The sequence below is a fragment of the Petaurus breviceps genome, unplaced genomic scaffold, assembly GCF_028583685.1.
Source record: "Petaurus breviceps papuanus isolate PSGF00001 unplaced genomic scaffold, PetGlider_PUasm1.0 90847, whole genome shotgun sequence".
NCBI lineage: Eukaryota > Metazoa > Chordata > Mammalia > Diprotodontia > Petauridae > Petaurus > Petaurus breviceps.
In genome coordinates this window covers 13,981,505-14,007,917 of record NW_027187360.1, presented here as the reverse complement: position 1 = coordinate 14,007,917, position 26,413 = coordinate 13,981,505, and positions in this window count along the sequence as shown.

The window sequence follows — 26,413 nt, the reverse complement described above, 5'->3', positions numbered from 1 at the left end:
CACCCCCCCCCCCCCGTGAAACGCATGCCGCGCTCCGAGCTGCATCCAATCAGAGCTGCAGCAGTGAGCGCGTCATCCTGTTCTTCCCCAGTGATTTGCTTATTGAATAAAGGTACATTTTTTTGTTCACATTTACCTGTTTATTAAAATTGCTGTCAATGTTTATTAAAATAAGCCCTCCCCTGAAAATAAGCCCTCTGGTGTTTTTCTGTCCAAAAAAAATAATAAGACAGTGTCTTATTATCGGGGAAACACGGTAGATGAGGAGACTGATACAGTTATCCCTTCCACCTTCTGGGGGATGCCCCCACAATCTGGAAAATCCATGTAAATTTTTGGTTCTCCCTTTGTCCCAGAAGAAGTCTGAATTTCTTGCTTTTTCTATTATGGGGTGTTTATAGTACCTTTTTGTAAGATTTGAGGTATTTGGTAATAGGCTCTGTGTCGTCTTCAGCTTCCGCGAAACTATCCCTGAATTCTCATTTAATTTATGTCCAGCTGCTATATATTGAAACTGCCTTGGGAAAAGTTGTGATGTGGAAGGTATAACTGTATTTAGAGTGTGAAGTGAGTTGGTTTACAGGCAGTAAATATAAGAAGTAGGATTTAAATTCTGATTGTTTCTACTTTCAAGTTGAATGTGTTATCTGCTACCCCATACCACTTCTCTCTTCTCCTGACATATGGAAATCTTGTACATATTGGAAGCTTTGAACAGCTTTTTGCCATTCTCTGGTCCTCAGTTTCTCCATCTGCACAATGGAAGGGTAGGGTTGGACTATATGATACCTGGGATTCCTTCCAATTCTCAGGCACTCTTAAGATTCTAAGACTGTCCAGCTATGGAGTCAGGAGGACCTGAGTTCAAATCTGGCCTCAGACACTTACTAGCTCTGTGACCCTGGGTAAGTCACTTAACCCCAATTGCCTCGAAAACAAAGCAAACAAACAATTCTAAGGCTATTGTCTAATGCATAATGCTGATTCTAAACTGTGTTGACAACTGAAGCCCTCCCCATGGTCTGTAAATGAAGCAATTGGGAATGAATGTCCTGAAATGAATTTTTCCTAAGATGAATGAATTTCCACTAGAACAGATACCCCTGTTCTGAGTGTTTTAATGTGTTAACAACTTGGAAACATCAGGAGTCCTTTAAAAATGCAAAACCCAAATAGCCTTTGCTTTCCCATTTGATGAATCACCTCTTTGTTTTGCTGTCTCTGGAGGGGAGCTTTGCCAACAATAACCTCTGCCACAGACAATGCATGTGGTCTTAACAGGGAGATAGAACTGTCCCCTAATTGATCCAAAAATCCATGGAACCCGTCTTTCCTTTAATTCTTCACCAGCCAAAAATAATTTGGCCATTAATTGAGGAAGGACTTAGAAATATCTGTCTGTTGTCTAAGGCAGAATCCAGGAGTTACATAACTGGCCTCTTGAGAGCTTCAAAATGCTCTTTTAGAGGGCTGCAAACCTCTCCAGGCCAAAGAGGAGAAGTAGAGGTTCTTTTGCCTTCATATTAAGTTCCCTAGAGACTTAGTACATTGATGATCTCCAGATTATCTGCCCCTAGGAAGGAAAGAGTAAAAAAGTTCCTGGGATGGGGGGAGGGTGTTATAGAGGGGTGAAGGGAAAGAGGATATCAACAAACACATTTTTAGGATCAGATTTCATCAGACTATGTCAGTGGACTCCCTCTGTCCAGATTCTCTGCCACTAACTTGATGCATTCTTCAGGGCAAATCATGGTACTTCTATAGGCTGGAGGACTAATGATTGTTAATATCCCTTCTTGCTCTTGTCTACTGTATCTCAGGCTCCTTTTAGCTCTGATATTCTGGGCTCTATGTTCTAAGTTCTCTTTTAGTGCTGATATTCTGTGTTTATGTTCTAAAGTCCCTCCAGCTTAAATTTTCTGTGTTCTAAGATCCCATGCAACTCCGACATTCTGTGTCCTGAAGTCTTGTCCAGCTCTGACATTCTAAGTTCTAAGGTCCTTGCTTGGTCTAAAATAATAATTGGTAATTTATATAAGGCTTTAAGGTTTCCTAGGTATTCTCAGGCTCTCTCTCTCTCTTTCCCCTTCCCTCTCCTTACCCCTTCTTTCTAATATGTATACAAAACATATGTATATATACATACCCCCATATATGTACACACATATATACATGCATATGTACATGCACACACATATATGTATACATACATGCATACATAATTTCATTTGATTCTCACAACCCTGTGAAGAAAGTACCATAGGCAATTACCAGAACTTATTAGTTAGCATCAAGACCAATACCATAGGCATTGTCTCTTTCTTACAGATGAGGAAACAGGTTCAAAAAGGAAAAGTGATTCCCCATGTTTATACAATTAGTAAGTGTCAGAGGCAGGGTTTGAACACAAGTTTCTCCTGATTCTTATGTCTGGTGCTCTTTCCTTTATACCATGATACTTCTGCTATGGTTCTGTTTCTTTTCTTTCCTTTTCACCTGCCCTAATTGAGTAATTGCTTTATATCTTGGGTCTCCTGAATGTGCTGACTGAAGGTCTGAGAAACATGAAAATCAGTGTCTCCTGGGAGGAAGTAGGCTCTGTATATGGGCAGTAATCTTGAGGTAGTCCTCTCTTCACTCTGGCTAACAGGCTAGTCAGTACTAAGAGTCTTAGAAGCAAAGGGGTGCTGACCAGTGTAAGGGGGCATCTTCCTTCATATTAAACATCCTTTTCCAGATACAGAGGAATGAATAGGTGATTTGGCTCAGTCAGAGTGAGTTATTACTCACTCTTTGGGTAAGTGTTGTGGCAACATGTGGTGATGATGAATTGCTGGGGGAGTTTTGTGTGTGTGTGTGTGTGTATGTCAGGATCTAAACTAATGTGAATCAGTAATGATACTTCCATTGATACTTCAAATGAACGATGATTTCATTGCTGTGGGTACTTTCATAACACAGACTGAAATTCCTCCATACCTTCATAGTCTGTCTACACCAACTGCTGTAGCAAGAAAATGCTTGTTTCCTGGTGACTAAGTTTCTCATGGTGACCCTGCTCACACTTGAAACTAACTGATTCTTGGGTAATGGACCTAGCTCAGGCCTGCACCTGAAACCTTTCCAGCTTGGAAAATCTGCTAAAGCTTGTACTTCGCTATTAGAGCCCTGGATCATTTGTATACCACAGTGATGCATAGGAGATGGATGTTGGTAGAGATCAGTACTGATAGTCGTCAGTGCCTGGAGGGATACGCTATCTACTTATGAGGTCCTCTGCTGGTAAGGAAAACTGCGTGCTTGCAAGTCTGTGCTCACCTAGGCAGTGATGCACTCCATACCACATGGGGTTGAGGAAGCACTCAGGCAGAACGCCAGTCTTTCTATAGTTCTCAGAGAACTGCTGCTCCCTCTGTCTCCCACTTCTACTCCTTTATGGTGGTAGTTATACATTTTGTTAACCCAGAAGACATATGGTCAGTATGGATTGATCCAGTTAGAATCTGAACTCAAGTTTCTACCCATTAAGAGATTCTACTTTCAGGGGAGGCTAGGTGGCACAGTTAATAGAGCACTGGCCCTAGAGTCAGGAGAACCTGAGTTCAAATCCAACCTCAGACACTTAATACTTCTAGTCGTGTGACCTTGGGCAAGTCACTTAACCCCAATTGCCCTCCAAAAAGCAAAAAAAAAAATCTATGACTCATTCTGCATACTGAGTCCATCACCTTTCCATTGGGAGGTGGGCAGCATGCTTTATCACTGGTCCTCTGGAATCACGGTTTCATCATTATGTCACCTGCAGCCTTTCCCAGATGACCAGTCTATAGGTATACTATGAACCTAGGCATTGCTGTAGTTTAGAATCTAAACTTTAGATGCTCAGATTCAGCATCCCCATCAGCATTTCGGCAGATATTCCCTAAAGCTGTTCCACTTGGAGTACCCAGGAGGTGCCATGTTGAAAAGTCAATTGAGGCAACTTGGTCCAGACTGACTTGCTGGGCTTCCCCCTAAGGACAGCTACCTGCCATCTGGCTTCAGATCATGATCCCCTCTCTTTGCTCTCCCCAACCATCCATATGCTTTAGGGCTTACTTGCATAAAAGCCAGTTTCTTTGCATTTTCAGCTCATAGTTATCTATACTAGGGGGGTCCAACAGACTGGGGTCCAATAGGGTAGGACTGGCCCACATATCCCAATCCTGCCAAGGAACTGGGGGAAAACCTGTTTAAGTGCTCCAGTGGTATTGCCCCAACTTCTTTCTCCTTATTCTTGAAGGACCCCACGGGCTATGTCATTTCTACTCGTTCTGCATTCTCTAGGCTTTGTGGGCATACCTGCCTTCAGAAGTTTCATGAGTGTAGTTCACTTGTGGCTTTAGTCTTCCTTCCCTTTCCCTTCCACCATTGGAACAGAGTGAGAAGTGGGTTACAAATATAATTCTACTTCTCAGAGACAGCTAGAGTACTGATCTAGGAGGTGGGTAGACTCTAACTTTAAAGCTTATATCATACTGTATATTTTTATGAGCATGAGCAAGTCCCTTAACCTTTCTAAGCCTCAGTTTCCTCTTTTGTAAACTGGAATAATTATTTTACCTTCCTTACAGATCTGTTGTGAGGATCAAAAGAGCTTACTTTGAGATGTTAAATAAACATCAATTATTATTAATTATTTCCATCCCAAACTAACTCATCTATATTTTTGTCTGACTCAGGGTCATAGGTAGGAATTTTGTGCCATTTGGGTTATAGAAATAGTTCTGGGCTGTATAAAAATGCAGGTAATTTAAGTGAGGAGAAGACTTCTAGGTGAGGTCACCTAGGCAATATTCACAGAACCAACAGTGACTATGAATATGCCAGCATAATTCTGACTCTCAAAATATAGTAGACTCTCCATATATAAGACAGAAGCAAAACATTTATTTAGATACCAGAAAGCCAGCAATCCCAACACCAGAAAACTGAATTCATCATAATAATAAAGAAAATCTATACACAATAACACTGCAGAAAACAATACCATCCCAAAGCTTTCCCACAAACAAATACTCATAAGCCCAGCTGTGTCCTTGCTTGCATCCTCTCTCCTTCCTCTATTCTAACTGCTCTGACTCCTAGCTTCTTTTCAACTCTGCTTCACCCTTCCTGCTCCACCCATTCAGCAAACTCCTCTCACCACAGGATCCATGTGATTGCATTAGGCCTATTAAGGGACAGGGAAGATCTTCAAATTCTAATTACCATTGCAAGGTCCTATTGTCCTTAGCAACAAGAATGCTACATTTAGTCATGGAATCTGGACTCCAATGCATTTGTGTTACTGTGGTCTTGCTTACCATTTATCCTTTCTGAGTCTTAGCTCCTTCATTTATGAAATGAAAGAGTTGGACTAGATGACCTCTAAGGTCCCTATCTTATTTCAAAATCTTGCAATCCTGAAATGCCATTGCATAAAATCCCAGTCATATTCATTTCCAACTGAAGCCGAGGTTTCCTTGATTCAAAACATCTTTTCCTGTATAGGAACAAATATTGTTGTAGCCAACACATATTATTATTAGAATGGTCTTGGGGAGACTAAGGGAAGAGAGAGTGGGGAGACTAAGGGAAGAGAGAGTGGGTGGTTGCATTGCAGTATCCCAAGGGATGGGGTGACTCAGGACTGTTGCCCTTAGACTTCTCAATTATTTTAGGGAACTAATTTGGAATCATGGCATCCCAAGGCAGGCACAATGGCTTAGAATGGAAAGAAAAGAATTATTTTTTCGAACTCCAATTTGATAAAGTCACTTATCATTTGACTTTGAGCCTCAGTTTTCTTATCTGTAAAATGAGGGATTTGTATCCAATAGCCTCTGTGGTATCTTCCAGCTCTAGACACACTGTCACTTACTCTGGTATACCCCTCAGTGATCCTGTACCCCTTCCCATTTATCTAAAGTCAGTACAGCTATGATCCAAAAACAAAAAAACAAAAAACTGATCCCAAAGGAAGGGAAAGCCTTAAAGGAGGAAAATTTAGGGAAACAGTTTGGCTAATCATGACTTGAATGTCAATAAGTTTTGTTCAAGTCTACAATGGTTGTAATTTCCTAGTCAGCCTAGAGCATTATCTGTGTACATCACTCACTTGACACCTACCATGGACTGCCTTGCATCTTGAGCTACTTTTATATGTGTGTATATATTGTTTCTCCAAGTATAATGGAACCTCCTGGAAGTCAGGCACTGCACCTTATATTATTCTTTATCTTTTTCAGAGCCCAGCATCGGGTTCTGAAAGTAGCTCAATAAATATTTGTTGACCGATTTATTGCTTTTATCTTTTCCATTCCCACCATTTGTTTCTCTCCAATGTAATTATCCCCAACCAAATACTGAAGATGTGATTACCATTGGTCACAGATGGTCTAGAGAGAGGATGCTGACAAAATGTGATAATCCAGAATAGATTGACCCTCGTGGTAGTTTGCAGTTGACTGTGTGTGAACCATTAGTCCATGTTAATTTTCCACTCAATTTATCTTCATTTCTATTTTGTGACCTTTCTCTTGTATACTGAGTGAGAGTCAAACTCCTTAGCCTGGACTTCAAGGCCTTTCACAGGAAAAGCTGCCCTCTCTTTCCATACTTATTTCCTACAACTCTTCTCTACAAGTTCTGTAGCATCCAATGACTTGCTGTCTCCTATGTACATGCTACACTTTCCTAATTCAGGCTTTTTGCTCACACTGCTCCTTATACCTGGAGTGCCCTTTATTTTCTCACATGTTGAAATCCCACCCATTCTTCAGATTTCATCTCAAATGCCATTTGACTTCAAGAATTGTTCTTTCTTTGTCCATTGCTCAACACACATGACTTATAGCAAAATGTTTGTTGAGGAGACCAGCCAAGAAGGCAGCATAGGAAGAAACCATGGAGCCTATCTCTCCCCACAGCTACTCCAACAAAAGTCTGAGAACAGTTTCACATCGAGCAGTGATTGGGCAGTCTAAGGAGAAGCCACAACAAACCATCTTTCTAGTCCCAAATCACAAATTCAAACCCTATACAAGTGGCCAAGGCGGGATCTGTGGACCAGGGGTGGGCCAAGATCACATAACTGGATCCTAGCCTCAGAACAGAGCTACAGTGTTGTTGTTCTCACCCTGGAATGGAGATCAAGAACTTAGTGCCTGACTCAAACGGGCCTGCAGCAGTGTACCTCTGGCCCACAGAAGGATCACAGAATCAGGTCCCTGGCTAAGAACAGGGTCACAGTGTTATTCCTCTGACTCCCTAGAAAGGCCTGCAGATTTGGTCCAGACTCAGAGCCCAGAATTGTAGAAGCAGGAGCTCAGATAAGGTCAGGACCAATTAAGGCCCTCCACAAGTGCACAACAAAGGGCCAATCTTGAAGGTAGGACTGAAAGAATGAGCACATGAGAGCTATTATGGTGCCAGAGAAACCCAAGATACCAAGCCAGAAGAAGAGAATAACTCTAAAACATCTCAAAGAAAAACAATAAGATTAGTCAGAATTTCTAGAAGAAATGAAGCAACACAAGAGACTTAAAATGATATTATAAATGAAGTGAGTTTGCTAGAGGGAAGAATTGGAAAAGAAATGGGAGTTATATAAGAAAGACTTGAAAAGAGAATTACCAATTTAGAATAAAAAGTAACAAAACCTTACCCAATTAACAGGTTTCTTGAAAATTAGAGAGAACCAAACTGAACCTAATGGCTCCAGGAGACAATAAGAAATATTAAAAGGGAAAAAAATAAATGTACAGAGTAATATATATATATATATATATATATTTTTTTTTTTTTTAATAACAAGTTGTGCACAACAGACTTGCAGCTTCATGTGCAATCATCTTTTTTATTATACTATGTTATGGAAAAGCTTCTTTTATTCCATAAATTAAAAATAAGTTAAATTAAAAAAATTAAATTGCCTACATAAAAAAACAAAGTGAAAAGATTGAAAATTTATTTTAATGAATTCAACTCTTTGCCCTTCCCTCTAAAACCACCCTAATATCACTTGGGATAGTAAGCAATGGGTGAAGGTGAGGTCTCTCTTAGACCATCTTCATTTGCTAACTTTCTCCATCTGGGGAACATGGATAATTAGTAATACTAGGTGGCCAGTAGATGACAGGTGAATGATCTAAGGGATTTAGGATTTCAGACTGTGGGAAAGGATTGAGAGCTTGAATTTTCGATATTTTCATCATTGTTTACCAGTAGAGATTACAACCAATTTATGATTTAGAGGGTTAATAAATAAATTTTAAGATTAATTTAGAGAATTGTCTGAGTCACATAGAGGTTGAAATGAAATATAATAGGTAAGACTTGAACCCAGATCTTCCTGTCTCTAAGTCCACTACCCACTCTGCTATGTGACTCTTGCTTCTTAATTCAATGACCCCTCCCCATTTTATTATTATTTTTATTTACAAATAAGGAAACTGAAGCCCAGAGAAGTTAATGACTTGTTTAAGGTCACACAGGGAGTACATGGCAGAGCCAGGATTCAAATCCAGGTCCACCTTCCAATTTAGGTCTCTTACCTCTCTCTAACATAGTCTCCCCATTTAATGCACATGGTATTTCTGAATCAGGCTCCTCAGAAATACTTTAGATGGTGTTCTGTAGCTCCAGACAGCTTCCTGGATGAGGACAATGACTATATAGCCCAAATTTGGCATTCCCATTACTAAACATTTGATTTATTCCCTATTCCACTATGCCTTGCCCCCACCCTCCCTCTGCAATCTTAGTACAGACTTCATTCCTCCTGAGTGGGTGTGGCCATCTGCCAGTGACAGACATGGGATTCTTGGTATCTTTGTTTTCAGATGAGTTAGAAGGTGATCTTAGTGGCCTTGTTGAACAGGTCTGACAAAGGGTCTGCTAAAGTGGACCCTTCAGTAAATTCTTGGTGCTTGTGGGCCCTGCTCAGTCCACCTTGTCTTGGGGGCCAACCAGAGCTTTTTGCATTATCTTTGGGTTTGTTGTTGTTGTTGTTGTTGTTGGAGGTGGGGAAGGCAAAGCAATTGGGGTTAAATGACTTGCCCAAGGTCACACATCTTGTAAGTGTCAAGTGTCTGAGGCCGGATTTGAACTCAGGTCCTCCTGACTCCAGGGCTGGAGCTCTATTCCCTGTGCCACCTGGCTGCCCCTGTTGCATTGTCAAAATCTCCCAGCCTTTGCCAGGATCTCTACTGTCTGCTCTGCTGCTGGTCAGTTGCTTCAGTCATGTCTGAGTCTTTGTGACCCCATTTGGGATTTTCTTGGCAAAGATACTGAAGTGGTTTGTCATTTCCTTCTCCAGATGAAGAAACTGAGACAAACAGGGTGAAGTGACTTGCCCAGGGTCACACAGCTACTAAGTGTCTGAGGCTGGATTGGAACTCAGGTCTTTCTGACTTCAGGCCTGGAACTTTATCCATTGAGCCACCTAGGTTCCCCCTCCTGTCTGTGCCTTCTTATTAACTACATCATGTATAGAATCAGAGTGGGCAAGAGGGGATGCTGTCAAGGTAAAAGCATCAGGGTCTGAAACAGCTTTAGCCTTCACATGCTGCAGATGCTGACCATCAACTAAAGTTCTCTATAAAGTAGTTAATATGTGTTTGGCACTCAGGGGCTAAACTGAGCCAATTTAAATTGTTATCATACTGGTATGGGGGACAGGACTAATTCCGACCTTACAGGGCATATATGTTGTAATGAGTCAGGCTGTCATTGTATGGAGTCATGTTTTGGAGGATAAGATTTGACCTGCAGTATAACCACAATTGGGTTTTGATGAGTGGACATATTTTCATTCCTGTAATTTATGATTGAAGCATATTTGTTTATGAAAGACATCTCTCCTTTATGGTTCATTCCTTTATTTGTCATTAAGGTGTACCCATTTGTTCTTTGGTTAACTGTTCTGATGTGTAATTTGGAGACCAAGGAGTTAAACTTGACTGTCTGAAGCTGTCCTTTGTGTATGTACATCCACTAGCTATGCTCTGGATAGTTCTATTCCAGGGTTATAACTCAGGTGAGGCAATCAGAGTGCTGTCTCTGGACACTAAAATTTAGGGGATGCTGACAGCACTTATATTCCTTCAGAACCAGATTTTCCTGTCCTGAAGATCTGGTGCCCTGGACTCTCACTCCTTTCACTTTCTTAATTTAATTTGTCTTAAAAGCTGATTTGATGTGATTCTTTGTGGAACTTAACCCTGGGTGTTAAAATTGCTCCTTTGCACTTATTTATACCTATAATACTCCATTTTGAAAAATGATTACCTTTTCTAATTGTTTCTATCAATCCTGACATAAAGAGAAGCCATATCATACTGTACTTAAAGGAAATAAAGATTTATATGAGGAACACCTATGTATAGCTAATTTGAATCCATTATGCTGAAAATCATATAATCATATATTTAAATTGCAAAGGACCTTGGAGATTATGCAAGATAACATACTCATTTTTTTAAACTTTGAAATAAATAAACCAAGACTCAGGCAGGCTAAAATGTATGCAGTCATACATTGAGCTAGTGGCAGAGCTGGGATTTGAACTCAGTTTCTCTAATTCTAAATCTGCTGTTCTTTCCACTGTTCCATCCAGTGTTTCAAGGGCTCCAGGAATCCAGCACTCCTCGTCTTTAGGGTGGAGTTTCCATTTCGTTTCGGCCACAGTCTACCCTCTATTGTTGTATAGAATAGAAAACCCGGACTCTGACTCTAAGGAACGGCTAATCTTTATTGCTTCGGACCTCAGATGGCACTTAGTTTCAGCTTTTTAGTATACTTATCATCATTATTTTGTATTGTGATTACCTTTATTCTCCCTTCAGAATCAGGGGATTGAAGATAATACTAGTGCAAGAGAACAACAACAACAAAAATGGTAGAGCTTTTATACTATAGTAGACCTAGAGCTGCGTAAAACCTCTAGTTCAACCCCCGCATTTATGCATGAGAAAACTGAGGCCCCGGAAGGCCAAATGCTCTTTGTATAACTTACTTTTAGAACAGGCTGTCTTAAACTATTTTTTTTTTTCAGTTAGGACACCTCAGAATAATGTTTTTAAATACATAGGGTTATAAAGGAAGTCAATTATATTAAAATACAGTGAACAAAATATATAAAACCCCCCACAAAATAATAGACCCCAGATTAAAAATCCCTGTTGTAAAATGAACTTTTCAGTGACTTTGCCAAGAAAATCCCAAATGGAGTCACGAAAAGTCAGATGTGACTGAATGATTGAACCACAACAACTGGTACATTGAGATTTGTACCAAAAACAGATTTTTCTTTCCATTTGTCTACCAGTCTCATGGAAGGAGCCAATATAGTTTGCAAAGCCTATGGAACTTCTTATAGAGTGTGAAAAGAGATGAGCTGTGTGCTGGATTGAAAATGGATTTACTTTTACCTAATAGGGAAGTGGGAGAGAAAGAAGTTCAAAGAAAGAGGGAAGGGGTGAGGAAGGGTAAATTAAGGGAGGCAATAGTCAGAAGTAAAAGAGGTTCTTAAAGAGGGTACAGGGTTAAAAAGAGAAGGATAAGAATATAGAATAGGATGGAGGGAAACACATAGTTAATAATCATAACTGATTGAGAATGGGATGAACTCATTCATTAAATGGAAGAAGATAGTGGAATGGATTAGAAACCCAAATCCAACCATATGAAACACACTTAAAACAGAAAGAAACACATAGAATTAAAATATGTGGTTGGAGCAGAATGCATTATGCTTCAGCCAAAGTAAAAAACAAAAGACAGAGATGGCAATCATGATCCCAGAGAAAGCAAAAATAAACCTAAACAAAAGAGATAAACATGAAAAATGCATTTTACTAAAAGGTACCATAGATAATGAATAAATATCAATACTGAACATATATATCCTGAATGACATAGCCTCTAACATCTTAAAGAAAAAGTCAAATCAGTTATAGGAAGAAGCAGTGGTTGGGGTGGCGGGGGGTGGGGGAGTAGAACATCTATTTATCCCTCTAAGACCCAGATAAATCTAACAATAAGGTAAATAAAGAAAGCAGTTGAGGAGATTAAATAGAATTTTGGAGAAGTTAGACTTCTGAATGGGAATAGAAAGGAATATATATTTTTCTTAATTGTACATGTTACCTTCACAAATCTGTTTCTACACCACTGCCCCCCCCCCCTAGGAAAAGTCAATAAATTATTAGTTAATTTGATTTTTTTTAAAGAAGAAAACCAAATTGAAAGTATCCAAAATGAAAATGGCAAATTCATAACCAATGAAGATGAAATTAAAGCAACTATTAGGAGCTATTTTGCCTGATACCAATAAAGGCTGACAATCTTAATTAAAATGATGACTATTTACAAAACTATAAATTGCCCAGGTCAATGGAACAAGAAATAGAATATTTATATAACTCTATCTAGAAAAAGAAATTGAACAAACCATAAATGAACTCCCTAAGGGGAAAAACACTGAATGAGATGGATTTACAAGTGAAATGTACCAAACATTTTTTTAAAAAACCAAACCAATTAATTCCAATACCACATTAACTGTTTGAAAAGAAATGAGTAAAAAAATTCTTACCAAATTCCTTCTGTGACACAAATATGGTGTTGATATTTAAGCTAGGGAGAATCAAAGGAGAAAAAGAAAATATAGATCAATTTCCCTAGTGATTATTTTTACAAAAATTTTAAGTAAAATACTAACAAGGAGATTATAGCAATATATCACAAAGATCATGTACCATGACCAAGCCAGATTTATACCAGGAATGCAAGGTTAAATGTTAGGAAAACTGTAAGTATAATTGACCATATCAATAACAAAAACAGCAAAAATCATACAATTATTTTAATAGATTCAGAAAAATATTTTGATAAAATACAATACCAACTCTTGTGAAAAACATTAGAAAGCACAGGAATAAATGGATCTTTCCTTAAAATGTTAAGTAGTATCTATCTAAAACTATGAGCAAGCATTATCTATAATGGGGATAAGCTAGAAGCCTTTCCAATAAGATCAGAGGTGAAACAAGGGTGTCTGTTATGAGCATTACTATTCAATATTATACTAAAAATGCTAACTATAGTAATAAGACAAGAAAATAGCTATCAACAGAATAAGCACAGGCAATGAGAAAACAAAATTATCACTCTTTGAACATAATATGATACTTAGAAACCTTAGAACCTTAGAAAGTTAACTAAAAAGAATAATCAAAACAACAACTTCAGCAAAATTTCAGGATATAAAATATATGCAAATCTTTAGTGTTTCTATATATTACCAACAATACCCAGCAAGAATAGATAGAAAGAGAAATTCCATTTAAAATAACTATGAATCATTTAAAATACTTGGTAATCTACCTGCCAAGACACACGGGAATTATATCAACACAGTTACAAAACACTTTTCATATATATATAAAGATATATCAAACAGTAATTGGAGAAATATTAATTGCTTGTAGATAGGCTGAGCCAATATAGTAAAAATAACAACACTACCTTATCTAATTTAATTATTTAATGCCATACCCATCAAATTACCAAAGAATTAGTTCATGGGGCTAGAAAAAAATAACAAAATTCTTCTGGAGGAACAGAAAGTCAAGAATATGAAGGGAATCAAGAGGAAAAAAAAAAGATTAAAGGAAGGGGTCTAAAAGTTCCAGATCCCAGACTATATTACAAAGCTGTAATCATCAAAATATTTTGGTAATACAATAGTAAGGTAAGACTGGGTAATACATAGCGAGGTTAATCAGTGGAACAAACTTGATACACAATCTACAGAAGAAAATGAGTACAGTAACTTGTTTGAGAAACCCAAATATCACAACTATTAGGGGCAAGAACTCACTATTTGACAAAAATTGTTGGGAAAACTGGAAAGTAGTCTGGCAGAAGCTAGGCATAGATCAACATCTCATACCTTTACTAAGATAACCTGAAAATGAGTATAGGATTTAAATATAAAAAGTGACATCATAAATTACTGAAACACAGAAGAAATTACCCATCAGATCTATGGATATGGGAAGAACTTTAAACAACAACAACAAAAAAAATAAGATTCCTTGGAGGTAAAATGGATACTTTTGATTACATAAAATTAAAAAGTTTTAGCACAAACAAAAGCAATGAATTAGAGAAAAGCATGAATGTAGGAAAAAATCTTTGCAGCAAGTTTCTCTGATAAAGATCTAATTTTTAAAAAATATAATAGGGAACTGAGTCAAGAAAAAGTCATTCCCTAACTGATCAATGGTCAAAGGATATGAATAGGCAGCTCTCAGAGGAAGAAATAAAAGCTACTAATAGTGACAAGACAAGATAATCTAAATTACTAATAATTAGAAAAACATCAATTAAAACAACTCTGAGGTACCACTTCATACCTATCAAATTGGCTAAGTTGATGAAAAAAGAAAATGACAAGTGCTGGAGGGGAAGTGAAAAAGTAAGGACAATAATGCAGTGTTGGTAGAGCTGTGAACTAATTCAACCATTTTGCAAACCAATTTGGAACTTTGTCCAAAATGTTATTAAACCAAACATACTCTTTGACCTAGTTTGTGGCTACTAGGCCTATACCTCAAAGAGATCAAAGAGAGAGGAAAAAGGTTCATGTGTACAAAAATATTTATAGCAAGAATTGGAAACTTAAGGAATGTCCATGTTGGGACATGAATGTTGGGAATGATTGCACAAATTATGGTATATGAATGTGAAGGAATTCTATTGTACTATAAGAAATGATGTAGAGAATAATGCTACTATTACCATCAACTAAAATTTATTTTGTGTTACTATGTGCCAGACACTTTACAATATCATCTTATTTGATCATCACAACAACCTGGAAGGAAGGTGCTATTGTTATCCCCAATTTTCAGATGGGGAAGCTGAATCGAACAGACCTTAAAGTGACTTCCCCAGGGTCATACAGTTAAGAGGTGCCTGAGACCAGATTTTACCTCAGGCTTTACTGATTGGAGACCCAGTGCTCTGTCCACTATGCCACTTAGCTGCCCTCAGGTTTCAGAAAAATCTGGGAAGACCTAACCTAAATGAACTGATGCAATGTGAAGTGAGCACAAGTGGAGAATAATCTACATAGTAACAACTGTTATCTTATAAAGATGATCAACTTTGAAAGACTTAGTAACTCTGATCAACACAATGACAAACCACAAGTCTAAAGGACTCATGATGAAACATGCTATCCACATACAGAAAGAGAACTGATATACTGAGAGTGCAGATTGAAGCACATTTTTTTTCTATTTCTTTCTTTTTATTGCCTCCCCCCCCTTTTGGAAGATAACTAATACAGAAATTTGTTTTGCATATCTATACATATTTGTAATGGCTTTTATTTTTCTTAACTCAGTGGGTGGGGCAGAGGGAGAGATTTTGGAACTGAAAAGAAAATAAAATTTAAGAAAATAGAATCTTTGATTTTTAATAATATCTGAAAGGTTACACTAAAACTTGGTTCAGATAAGCTTTGCTTAAAATTTTAGAAGTATTATTTTTGTTTGTGCATTTATTTTTTTTTTGTAGGAGGGGGGAAGGCAGGGCAACTGGGGCTGTGACTTGCCCAAGGTCACACAGCTAGTAAGTGTGGCCAAGTGTCTGAGGTTGCATTTGAACTCAGGTTCTCCTGACTCCAGGGCTGGTGGTCTACTCACTGTACCACCTAGCTTCCCCTAGAAGTATTGTTAAATTAAAAGATTAAAAGAAAAGTAGTATTTTTTTTTTTAAGGAAAACTATTAAATAATTATTTGGCAATAAAAGATTGGTACAGACATTCTCCAGATGCTGATATTAGGTGGAGTAGTCTCAGGTGCTTATCAGGTGATGAGAGAGAGGCTATGGAACATACATTCATACAGTGGTGTAGTTTTGAGGATGAGATTGAGTAGTAGCACAAACCTAAGCTACTTGACAGTGATAAGACTCTGAAAGCTGTAAGTTAGTGCAGGTTTAGATCCCTGAAGTTTACAGGTAACTACAGGTGTGGGTCTCCGGCGGGATGGCTTTTCCCCTTGTGAAGACCTTGATTTAGAAAGTCTGGGGAGAGTGAGGATTAAGGTGGCATATGTAGGTGGTTACCCCCTGACAAGTGGTGTTGTCCAGTGAAATTGTGTGCATGTCAAGTCTGAACAGATCAAGCCCTATTCATAGAATGATTTATCATTATTATTTGTAACAATGATGAAAAACTTTTCAATATGTTATCTCTGAATAACACATTTCTAAGCCCCAAGTGGTGTATGTTTGGGAAAAGAGATTACAGAGGTGGTGTTTGGAGGATGGGGTAATGGGGGGTGTTATGGAGGAGAGGGGAAGAATGAGGAAAATGCCCAGATTGTGAGTTGTCAGAAAGTGAACAGTTCCACAACACTAATTTTTGTTTTTAGAAATGATGGATCTGAGAGTATTTTTTAAAAAATGAGAGTGTTTTGTTATAGAAAGGATTTTTAAAAAGGAGAATAAGGGGTGTGGATTGAAGTGCTTTGAATATGGGAGAAACACTGGAGATGTCACTGGCCTCCAAAAAGGTGTACACTGTGTATGCACATATACATATAGTGGAAAAAGGTCTCATTTTTTCAGACAGCTTTCCTGCAAGGTAGCAAGCAGAATAAATTATACCCAGTCTCAGAAGATGGCAAAAGAAAAAACTTGGGGTTGAGGAAGGAGACATTTTGCATGGGCATTCTAAGAAACTTTTTAAAATAAAAAAAAAATGGCCCCTGGATTAGACTATAATTGGAAAAGGTCAAGTCACCTTTGCAGAAGAGGCTTGAGAATAGGTTAGTAAAGCCCATTAACAGGAAAGTCAGACATAGTGAGAATGTCAGGGATTGTGGGGGTCAGACTGGATGACTTAAGTGGTTTTCCCACTGACGACTCTAAGGGGCAGTCCTCCAGTTAATCAAAAAGTCAAACAAGAGGAGAAAACAGCCACCTTCTCTGGAGAAAGAGTAATCAAGGGCAGAGGAAAGAACAACTCTTTTATATGACAGGGTTGGCTGTCTTTTTGCTCAGTAGTAATCACTCCAGGGGAGATAAACTCCCTGTGTGGCAGCCAGCATGAACCAGCCCCTTCAATGGACGTAAAATAATTCAGTGCCTTCATTAATTCAATCACTTTCCTAGTTAGGGAAATTTTTAATGAAGGTCATAAGGCTGAAAAATATCATAGGCGAGATATAACCAGATTGGTCCTTTCTGAGAGGATGTAGGCTGTTTCTGAAGAGATGGGAAGGGGTAAAGATGTTTATTACCTGGGATCTGTTAATATGGGGATCTCACCTGGATTCTACTCATTTGGAAGTAAGGGCTACTTTGATCTGGGCTAGGCCACAGTCTCTATGTTGGTTATCTATGGAGAAATAGTTTACTAAGCAAATTAATGGTGCAAATAAGATTGAGAAAGGTTTAACTCACTTATGAAAATATACGATTTTTAAGAACATTAGGAAATGAATTGCTTATATGCAAATGGACACTGCTAGTTATAAATTAGGTTTTTGTAATTTTTTTCAGGTCCAGCAGGAGATAACACTTGGCTAACAATTAATATGAGGTACCTGACAACTCGGAGACATTAAAAATGAATTTCTAGAATTGATATTTTCATACTAATTCAGATTGTCCTCTATCACTCACACTCTCATTTGTTCCTAATTAGTTAGTTTGTGTTGTAAATTCCTCTATTGAAATAGGAAGTTTAGGGTAGAGTTGGCAGTCTGTCAATGACACCTGTGGGCCAATTCCATTTGGAAAAATCTCTGGATAGTTTGTTGAGATTGAGAGTAGGACAAAAATCCAATCCAAGTGCCTTCTTGTTACATTGAGATGATGTTGGATTCTTCCCTGCCCCTATTCTCTCCCCTCTCCCCTCTCTGCCCCCAAAAAAGAATCATGAAGAATTATATTGACAAGTTAAGGGAACATCTGGACCAGAGAAAGTAGTAGTGCCTTCCTCCCCTTTTCCTCAGTAACTCTTGTGGCCCTGTTCCTCTGGTCTTCAAAACTATGCCCTATTTACAGCAGTGCCTGGGACCTCCTCACTCTGGAATAGCCTAAAATCACTGAGGTCTATTGACTAAGGAACATCCCTTTTCAAGGCCTGCCCCACTTCTTCCATTGGTGATTTCTCTAGAGCCTCCATTTGTGAAGGGGCTGAGACTAGACTGCCTTCATTCTCCTCCTGGTCATGTTTCTGACTTTCTTTAGATTTCAAAGTCGTATGCCTTGCTTGGTACCTTCATCCCCCCAACACCAGCTTTGGCTCCCTTTTATGTATTTATCTTCCTCCATTAAAATGTAAGCTCTCTGAGACTGACTTTCTTTTTGCTTGCATTTCAATCTCCTGCACTCAGCACAATGCCTGGCACATAGTAAGGGCTTAATAAATGCTTGTTTTAAAGTGTGGAATATGATTGTGATGGGATATTACTATGCTAAAAGAAACAACAAGCAAGGTGATTTAAGAAAAATATGGAAAGACTTACATGAACTGCAGAGTGAAGTGAGCAGAACCAGGAGAACATGGTTTATAGTGACAACAACACTGTTTGATGAAGAACTGTGAATAACTTAACTATTCTCAGCAACGCAATGATCCAAGACAATCCCAAAGGGCTATGAAGCATACTATCTGCCTCCAGAAAAATAATTGATATTGTCTAAATACAGATTGAAGAATGCTACTTTCACTTTCTTCTTTTTAAAAATTTTACTCTACTTGTATGAAATGACTTATATGGAAATGTTTCACATGGTTGTACATGTACAACTTTTTATCTGCTTATCACTTCAGAGAAGGGAAAGGAGGGATAGAATTTGGAACTTAAAAAAAATCCAAATGTTAAAAAATTGTTTTAACAGGTAATTGGAAAAAATATTATATATTTTTAAAAAGCAGAAAAAAATGTTTGTTTCCTTTTTTTCAATTCTCTTCCCCTCTAGACTTATGGAGACTTTGTGACTTCTAGTACTTTCTTGGTGGCCCTGGGCCCTCAAAAGCTGTTCCCAAAGAGGTACAAGCTCTGGTAGGTTCTTCCAAGATTTTGAGCACAATCACAATAATGGCCTGTGTTTGCTGTCTGAGGACCAGCTTAGTTATGTGTATAGAGATCCATCACCTTACATGGTGGAATCTTTGGCAATAGCAACCCAAGGAAACTGTTAACGTTTGAGGACATTGGATTGGGAATCGAAAGTCTTGGGTGCAAGTCCCAACTCTGACAATAACTAGCCTTGGGATCTTGGGCAAATCTCTAAGTCTTTTCTCACCTGAAAAATGAGAACAGTAATACTTGTGACATCATATTCCTAAGAGTGCTGCTTTGCAAACTTTTTTCCTTCTCTAGGATGGGAGATGTGATGATGCCTTTCTGCTCCATTTTGGTCCTATTGGAGCAGAAATCTGGGGATGTAGGAAGACACTTAACTTGATATTATATATCCATTTTGCGGAGAAAATTGTCAGATAGCTGTTTACAATGTCTTGTCATAATGATGATGGCATTCAACATCTCAACAAACATTAAATGACTCCCATGTGCAAAGCATTGAAGATAAAAAGACAAAAAGAAAAAAAAAGGCCTTTTCCCCAAAGAGTTTATGTTATAATAATATAAACATGGAAAGAGACAAGAAATGATAATTTGAGGAGGCAGATAGATTCATTATTGAGTAATCAGGTGACAATGGAAATCAGAAAGCTTATAAAAAGTAGTATCTGGACTGAGCCCTGAAGGAAACAGGATTCTAAGAGACAGATGAGAGGAGATCGTATTCCCGGAATGGGGGACAACCTGTGCAAAGCTATAGGGCTGGGAGATGGAATATTGATTTTGAGGAATAGATAAGTATGTTAGGTTATCCAAAATGTAGAGTGTGTGAAAGGGAATGATATGAAATAAACTATGGAAAGGTTGTTTGTGGCCAGATTGTAGAGGATTTTAAATGTAAGCTAGGAGTTTGTGGTTCATTCTACAGGGGAAATAGTGAGCTCTGAAGATTCTTAGGCAGGGTCAGACCTGAATCATAAGAGATGTAGCCTTGACTAGGAGATGCAGTGGGTTGAGTACCTAATAGGGATTCAGAAAAACCTGAGTTCATCACCTGCCTCAGACACTTACCAACTATTTGACTCTGAGTAAGTAATTTAAACCCTCTGAGTCTCAGTTTCCTCATGAGTATAACGAGGATGTTGGATTTGATAAGGATCCTTCTCGATTTGAATCTAAGATGTCTGGTGTGTGTAGCATAGGTTGGAAATAGATGTGACTGGAGGCAGAGATACCAATTAGGAGGCTATTATAATGACCTAGGTAAGAGGTAGTGAAATCTTGGATCATGATGGTGGCCATTGTAAACAGAGAGAAGGAGATGGATGTAAAAGCTACTGTAAAGGTAGAATCAGTGAGATATAGGAACAGAATGAATATGAAAGATGAGGGAGAGGAAAATGCTTCTAGCACCTAGCTCACTGCTTTGCAAATAGTAGGTGCTTAATAATTGAATTTATGACGCATGACCCAGAATTAAATTCCAAGATGGTGGTGTCTTCAACAAGAATAGAGACATTTAGGAGAGGGGGCAGACTTATGAGGAAAGATAATGAGTTCAGCTATGGATATGTTGATTTGGAGATGCCAAGAGGATATCTGGAGGAGGAATCCAACAGGCAATTAGTGATGTGAGATTGGAATTAAGTAGAGCGATAAGGACAAGATGCATCGCTCTTGGAATAATATGCCAAGAGATGCTAACTGAGGCTATGAGAGTATATGAGATTAACAAAAGAGAGAATAGAGAGAAGAAAAGGGAGCCCAAGGCAGAGCCTTGGGTTATACCTTCAATTAGGGGGTAGGATGTGGATGATGAACCTATAAGGAAATCTAGAGGGTCAGACAGGTAGGAGGAACAGGAGAAATCATTGCCATGGGAACTAAGGCATGGGAGAATATTCTGGAAGATGGTGCTGGTCAACTATAATAGTCAAGTCAAATGAGGGCTGAGAAAAGGCCATAAGATTTAGCAGCCAAGAGATAATGTATAAAAGGATTATTACTGGGCCTTCCCAATGCAAGGGTGGCCTAATGGGATTATCAACTTCTGATAGGAGCATTATCTGCCTGGGTCCCTCATTATGCAGATTGAGATAGTTTTTCCTTAAAAAGCAAGGAAGCTATTCCTGAGACATGATTGGCTCAGGAGGATTAGGCTCAAGTTAATGAATCTTCTTGGGTGCCTAATGGCATAAAAGAGGCTGGTGGATAGGATGCAGAGCCTTATAGACTTGGCAGATGCACCACTGCTTGTGAGACATGCCCTGCACTGTTGTGACCAGACACATTTTGGTGTGGAGGCAATCAGGGGTATGTCCATCTGAACCAGGACTGTATCCTTAAGTTTCTTTTTTGTGCTAAGGAAAAAAAAAGGTACACCTCCCCCACCTTTTATTAACTGTTAAATTAGATATCTATGAATATTGCATTTTAATTCACTCTCCAACCTGAGCTACAAACTAGTCTGAGTTAGGTCTGAATGACAACACAGCCCTTATTAGTATATATTGATGCTACAGAGACTATTAGCAGCATGGCATAGTGGACAGAGAGTTGTACTCACAATCAGGAATGATTTGCTTTTTCAATCCTATCCGACTCTTTGTGATCCCTTTAGGTGTTTTCTTGGCAAGGATACTGAAATTATTGGCCATTTCCTTCTCCAGATGATTTTATAGATGAGGAAGCTGAGGCAAAGAGGGTTAAATGATTTGCCCAGGGTCACACAGTTAGTGTCTGAGGCTGGATTTGAACTTAGGAAGTTGAGTCTTCTTGACTCTAGGCTCAGCACTCTCTGTCTCTCTCTGTCTCTCTGTCTCTGTCTCTCTGTCTCTCTCTCTCTGTCTCTCTGCATATGAATATATGCATGTATATGTATATATACATATGTGTGTGCAGGTATATATGTACATGTATGTGTGTATATTTTTATTCCCCCCCAATTATGTGTCAAAATATTTTTTAACTTTTTTATAAGCTTTGAGATCCAAATTCTATTTTTAAAAAAATCAAATGCTTTATTAACTTTTAGTATTCGTCATTCATTTCCACAATATTTTGAGTTACAAATTTTCTCCCCGTTTTTCCCTTACCCACCACCCCAAAATAGCGATTCCATTGGATATCCCCTCCTCCAATCTGCTGTCTCCTGTATCTTTTCCCATACCCACTCTGACTTTCCAGTGGGGCACGGTGGATCACTATGCCCCAGTGGCAATCCAAATTCTATTTCTCCCTCTCTCCTTCCTTTCTCTTCTCCCTGAAACAGTAAGCAATCAGATGCAGGCTATACATGTGTAGTCATGTAAAACATTTCCATATTTGTCATTTTGAACAAGGAAACCTGAATAAAAAAAATAAGAATGTATGAAAGAAAGTGAAAAATAGCATGCTTCAGTAAGTATTCAAACAATATCAGTTCTTTCTCTGGAGGCGGATAGTATGCTTCATCAGAAGTCCTTTGGGATTGTCTTGGATCATTGTATTACTGAGAATAGCTAAATCATTCACAATTCTTCACTGAACAATATTGATGTTATTGTATACAAAGTTCTCCTGGTTCTGTTCACTTCACTTTGTATCAGTTCATGTCTTTCCAGGTTTTTCTGAAATCAGCCTGCTCATCATTTCTTATAGTACAATAATATTCCATTACAAGCCTATACCACAGCTTGTTTAACCATTCCCCAATTGATGGGCACCCATCCCTTTGATTCCTAATTCTTAGCCATCACAGAAAGAACTGCTGTAAATATTTTTGCACAGATAGGTCCTTTTTATTTTTCCTTTGATTTCTCTGGGTTACAGACCTAGCAGTGGTATTGCTGAATCAAATAGGATGCACAATTTTATAGCTCTTTGTGCATACTTCCAAATTCCAGCACCCTATCTACTGTGCCACCTAGCTGCCCCCAGAACCAGGAATACCTGGGTTCAACTCCCACTGCTGACACTGGGTAACCCTGAGTAACCTTGGACAAGTTTCTTAGCCTCTCAGTGTTATAGACAAATTAGTCTCTAAGACTAATTTGTAGAGAAGCTACTGAAATTCCTAAAAGAGTTTCTTCACTAGGGCGTTCACTGCACCAGTGAAACCACAGGTCTAGTCTCTATCACTGTCCTACAAAGTAGACTGGAAGGGGGGAGGGAGTTTAGTCATCCAAAGACTAAGTGAAGATGATAGAATCTTTCTCTGACCTTCCTCATGGTGTTGTAACCAGAGAACCAAGTATTCTTATTGACCTCTATTTTCCCAGAATATGACTATGTAGTGTGAGCTGGCCTAGTTTTTGATCAATAATTATGAGTCTTTCATGATTTCCTTGTTCTAAGGAAGCGATGTGGTGTGGCTTAGGGGAAGGAGTTTGACTCTGTGGGCAGAAAACCTCGGTTCAAGTCCCACTCCTGACATTTACTATCTATGTCACTTTGGGTAAGTCACAACCTTCCTGTCCCCTCAGCTTCATCATCATCTGTGAGATAAGAGGGGGTGGGACTGGATTGGTTTGGAGGTCCAGTCTGGCTCTAAGACATCTATGATCCCATAATCTGCATTTGAATCTCTGCTTTGCCACCGACTATGTGGCTTTAGGCAAATCACTTCTCTCTGTGTATCAATTTTCTTGACCACAATGTGAGGTAATTGAACTCTTCAATAATCTCTCTAAGGTCCCTTTTATAGGGGCAGCTAGGCGGTGCAGTGGATAGAATGCCTAATTTTCCTGAGCTCAAATTCAGCCTCAGACACTTACTAGCTGTGTGACCTTGGGCAAGTCACTTAACCCTATTTGTTTCAGTTTCCTCATCTGTAAAATGAGCTGGAGAAGGAAATGGCAAACCACTGTAGTATCTTTGCCAAGAAAACCTCAGATGGGGTCACGAAGAGTTGGACGAGACTGAAATGATTCAACAACAACAGAAAGGGTCCTGTTGGTTCTGAATCATATGAGTCATCTCAGGTTATTGAGGCTAATCATTGAGAAGGCAACTTCAAAATTGCAGAGATCATAAATTGGGGATTTACATGGAGTAAGTTTTCCATTTGGGAAAGCTAGTTCTTACTGACATAGGCAAGAGTGGACTTGGGCCCTTCTCCAAATCTCTTTCCAAACTACACTTGTGAACAAACCAGTTGCATGAGAACATCTGATCCCTTTCCTTAAAAGCTCATTCATCTGCATACCATTATTGGATCACAGCCACCAATTAAAGAGGGCTCTGATGGAGTTTTTGAATAACCATGTTTTGGCCGAGCTTTGAGGTGTCCTCTGGAGCCTTCCAACGTGTGAACTTGTTCTGTCTTTCCCCAGACCCTCATCTCACCAGCCCCCTCCTACGTATGTCGAGGGAGAGTTTGCACACCCTGCCTTTATCCCTGGAAACAGATCCAGGCTGCATGGGTTGCCAAAGGTAGTTGCCATGGTAATAAAAGGTGATACCCTTTCCCAGTGTTTCCATTGTAAGTTTTTATGTATAATTTGTCACTGTTAAAATATTGTTTAATTGGCAACAAGGGTATGCAAAGTTTTGCAAGGCCAGATTCTGCCATGTACAGTAAAGTTGCAAAGGGTCACTATCATTGGCAAGCCATATCTGCTCTCTGAGGCATGCCCTTCTTAGCCCTGCCCCTGGAGGAGGCTGAAAGAGGTGGCAGAGGATATAGAGCAGGGGTCTGTTTTTCAGGGAGGTGCTGGCAGGCTGTCTGGGTGAGCATCTTGGAGGCTGAGGTTACCTGCCTGGAGGAGAGACAGAGGCAGTGCCTGCATGATCTCATGGACTGGGTAGCAAGAGAGAGATTGAATGACCACCAAGTTCATTTAAAAAAAAAATAGGAAACTTAATTTAACCTGGTTTTTAAAAAATAAATTAATGTCTTTTGTTTTTTATCAAATTCATTTAAAATATATTACTTGTTCCTCCGGTCAGCAGAGATTCAACTCTTCTAACAAGGAATAAAAAATAAAGGAAAAAAATAGCAGCTGGGCAAAACCAACCAACCTATCCTCTGAATCTGACAGAATCTGTACAATATTCTGCACTCATAGTCCCCCATCTCCTCAAAGAAGGGAGGGAGCTACATTTTTTCCTCTCTTCTTCCTGGTCAAGCTTGATAATTATAAGAGTACAACACTAAGTTTCATTTTGTTGGGTTTTTTTTCCATTTACATTGTTGTGGTCACTGTGTACAATGTATCACTGTCTACACTCTTAATTTTTGTGACATTGTTCTCTTCTGGTTCTCTTTCTGACTATATGATTATTTTATCTCAGCCTCCTTTGCAGATTTTTATCATTGTCCAGCCTACTCACTGTGAGGTCCCCCAGGGCTTTCTCCTGGCCCCTCTCCTGTTTACCTTTTATATTGTCTTGCTCAGTGGTCTTGTTAGCTCCCAACTGTCCAATGATCATCTCTGCACAAGTTCTTAGATCTATATATTCAGCCCCAGTCTCTCTCTTGAGCTCCAGACCTGCATCACCTTTTGGACCTCTCAATCCAATTAGATATCCTGTAGTTACCTCAAACCTACCATGTCTAAAGCAGAAGTCGTTATCTTCCCCTCAAATCTTTCTCCTTTTCTCAATCCCCCTATTACTATGAAGGGCATCACCATCCTCTCAGCAACGCAGACCCCTGACCTTCGTATGATCCCAGACTCCTCACTCACACTCAACCCGTCATGTGTCTCATATACATTCCTTTTTCTCCATTCCATACACCTGTCATCCTACTTCATGCAAAAGTTGCCTCAGACAGCTGAAGTGAGGGACAGCCAATTCCACTGGCACTTGTGCCAGGGTATTTAAAATGAGCTGATAAAGGAAAGCGGAGGGGGAGTGGCTGGTGTGTTTTGGATTGAACCAACCTATATGTGGCAGTTAGAAAGAATGTGCTATTGGTGAATGGAGTAAAGATATGAGGAGAGAGGAGAATCAGCATTTATGAAATGCCTACTATGTTCCAGGCACTGTTCTGAGCAGTATTTACAAATATTATTTCATTTGATCCTCACAATAGCCTGTGCATTAGGTACTATTATTATGCTCATTTTACAGTTGAGGAAACTGAAGCAAATAGAGACTAAGTTACTTGGCCAGAGGAATGCAGCTAGTAAGTGTCTGAGACTAGATTTTCTGACTCCAAACCCAAAGCTCTATCCCCTGTTCCACTCACTGCCTTTGTAAGAGAGGGAATAAGCACTCAAGTCCCCACTATATGTCAGACACTGTGCTTAGTATTTTGGTTCTGGTCTCTCATCCCTTTTGTCATTGT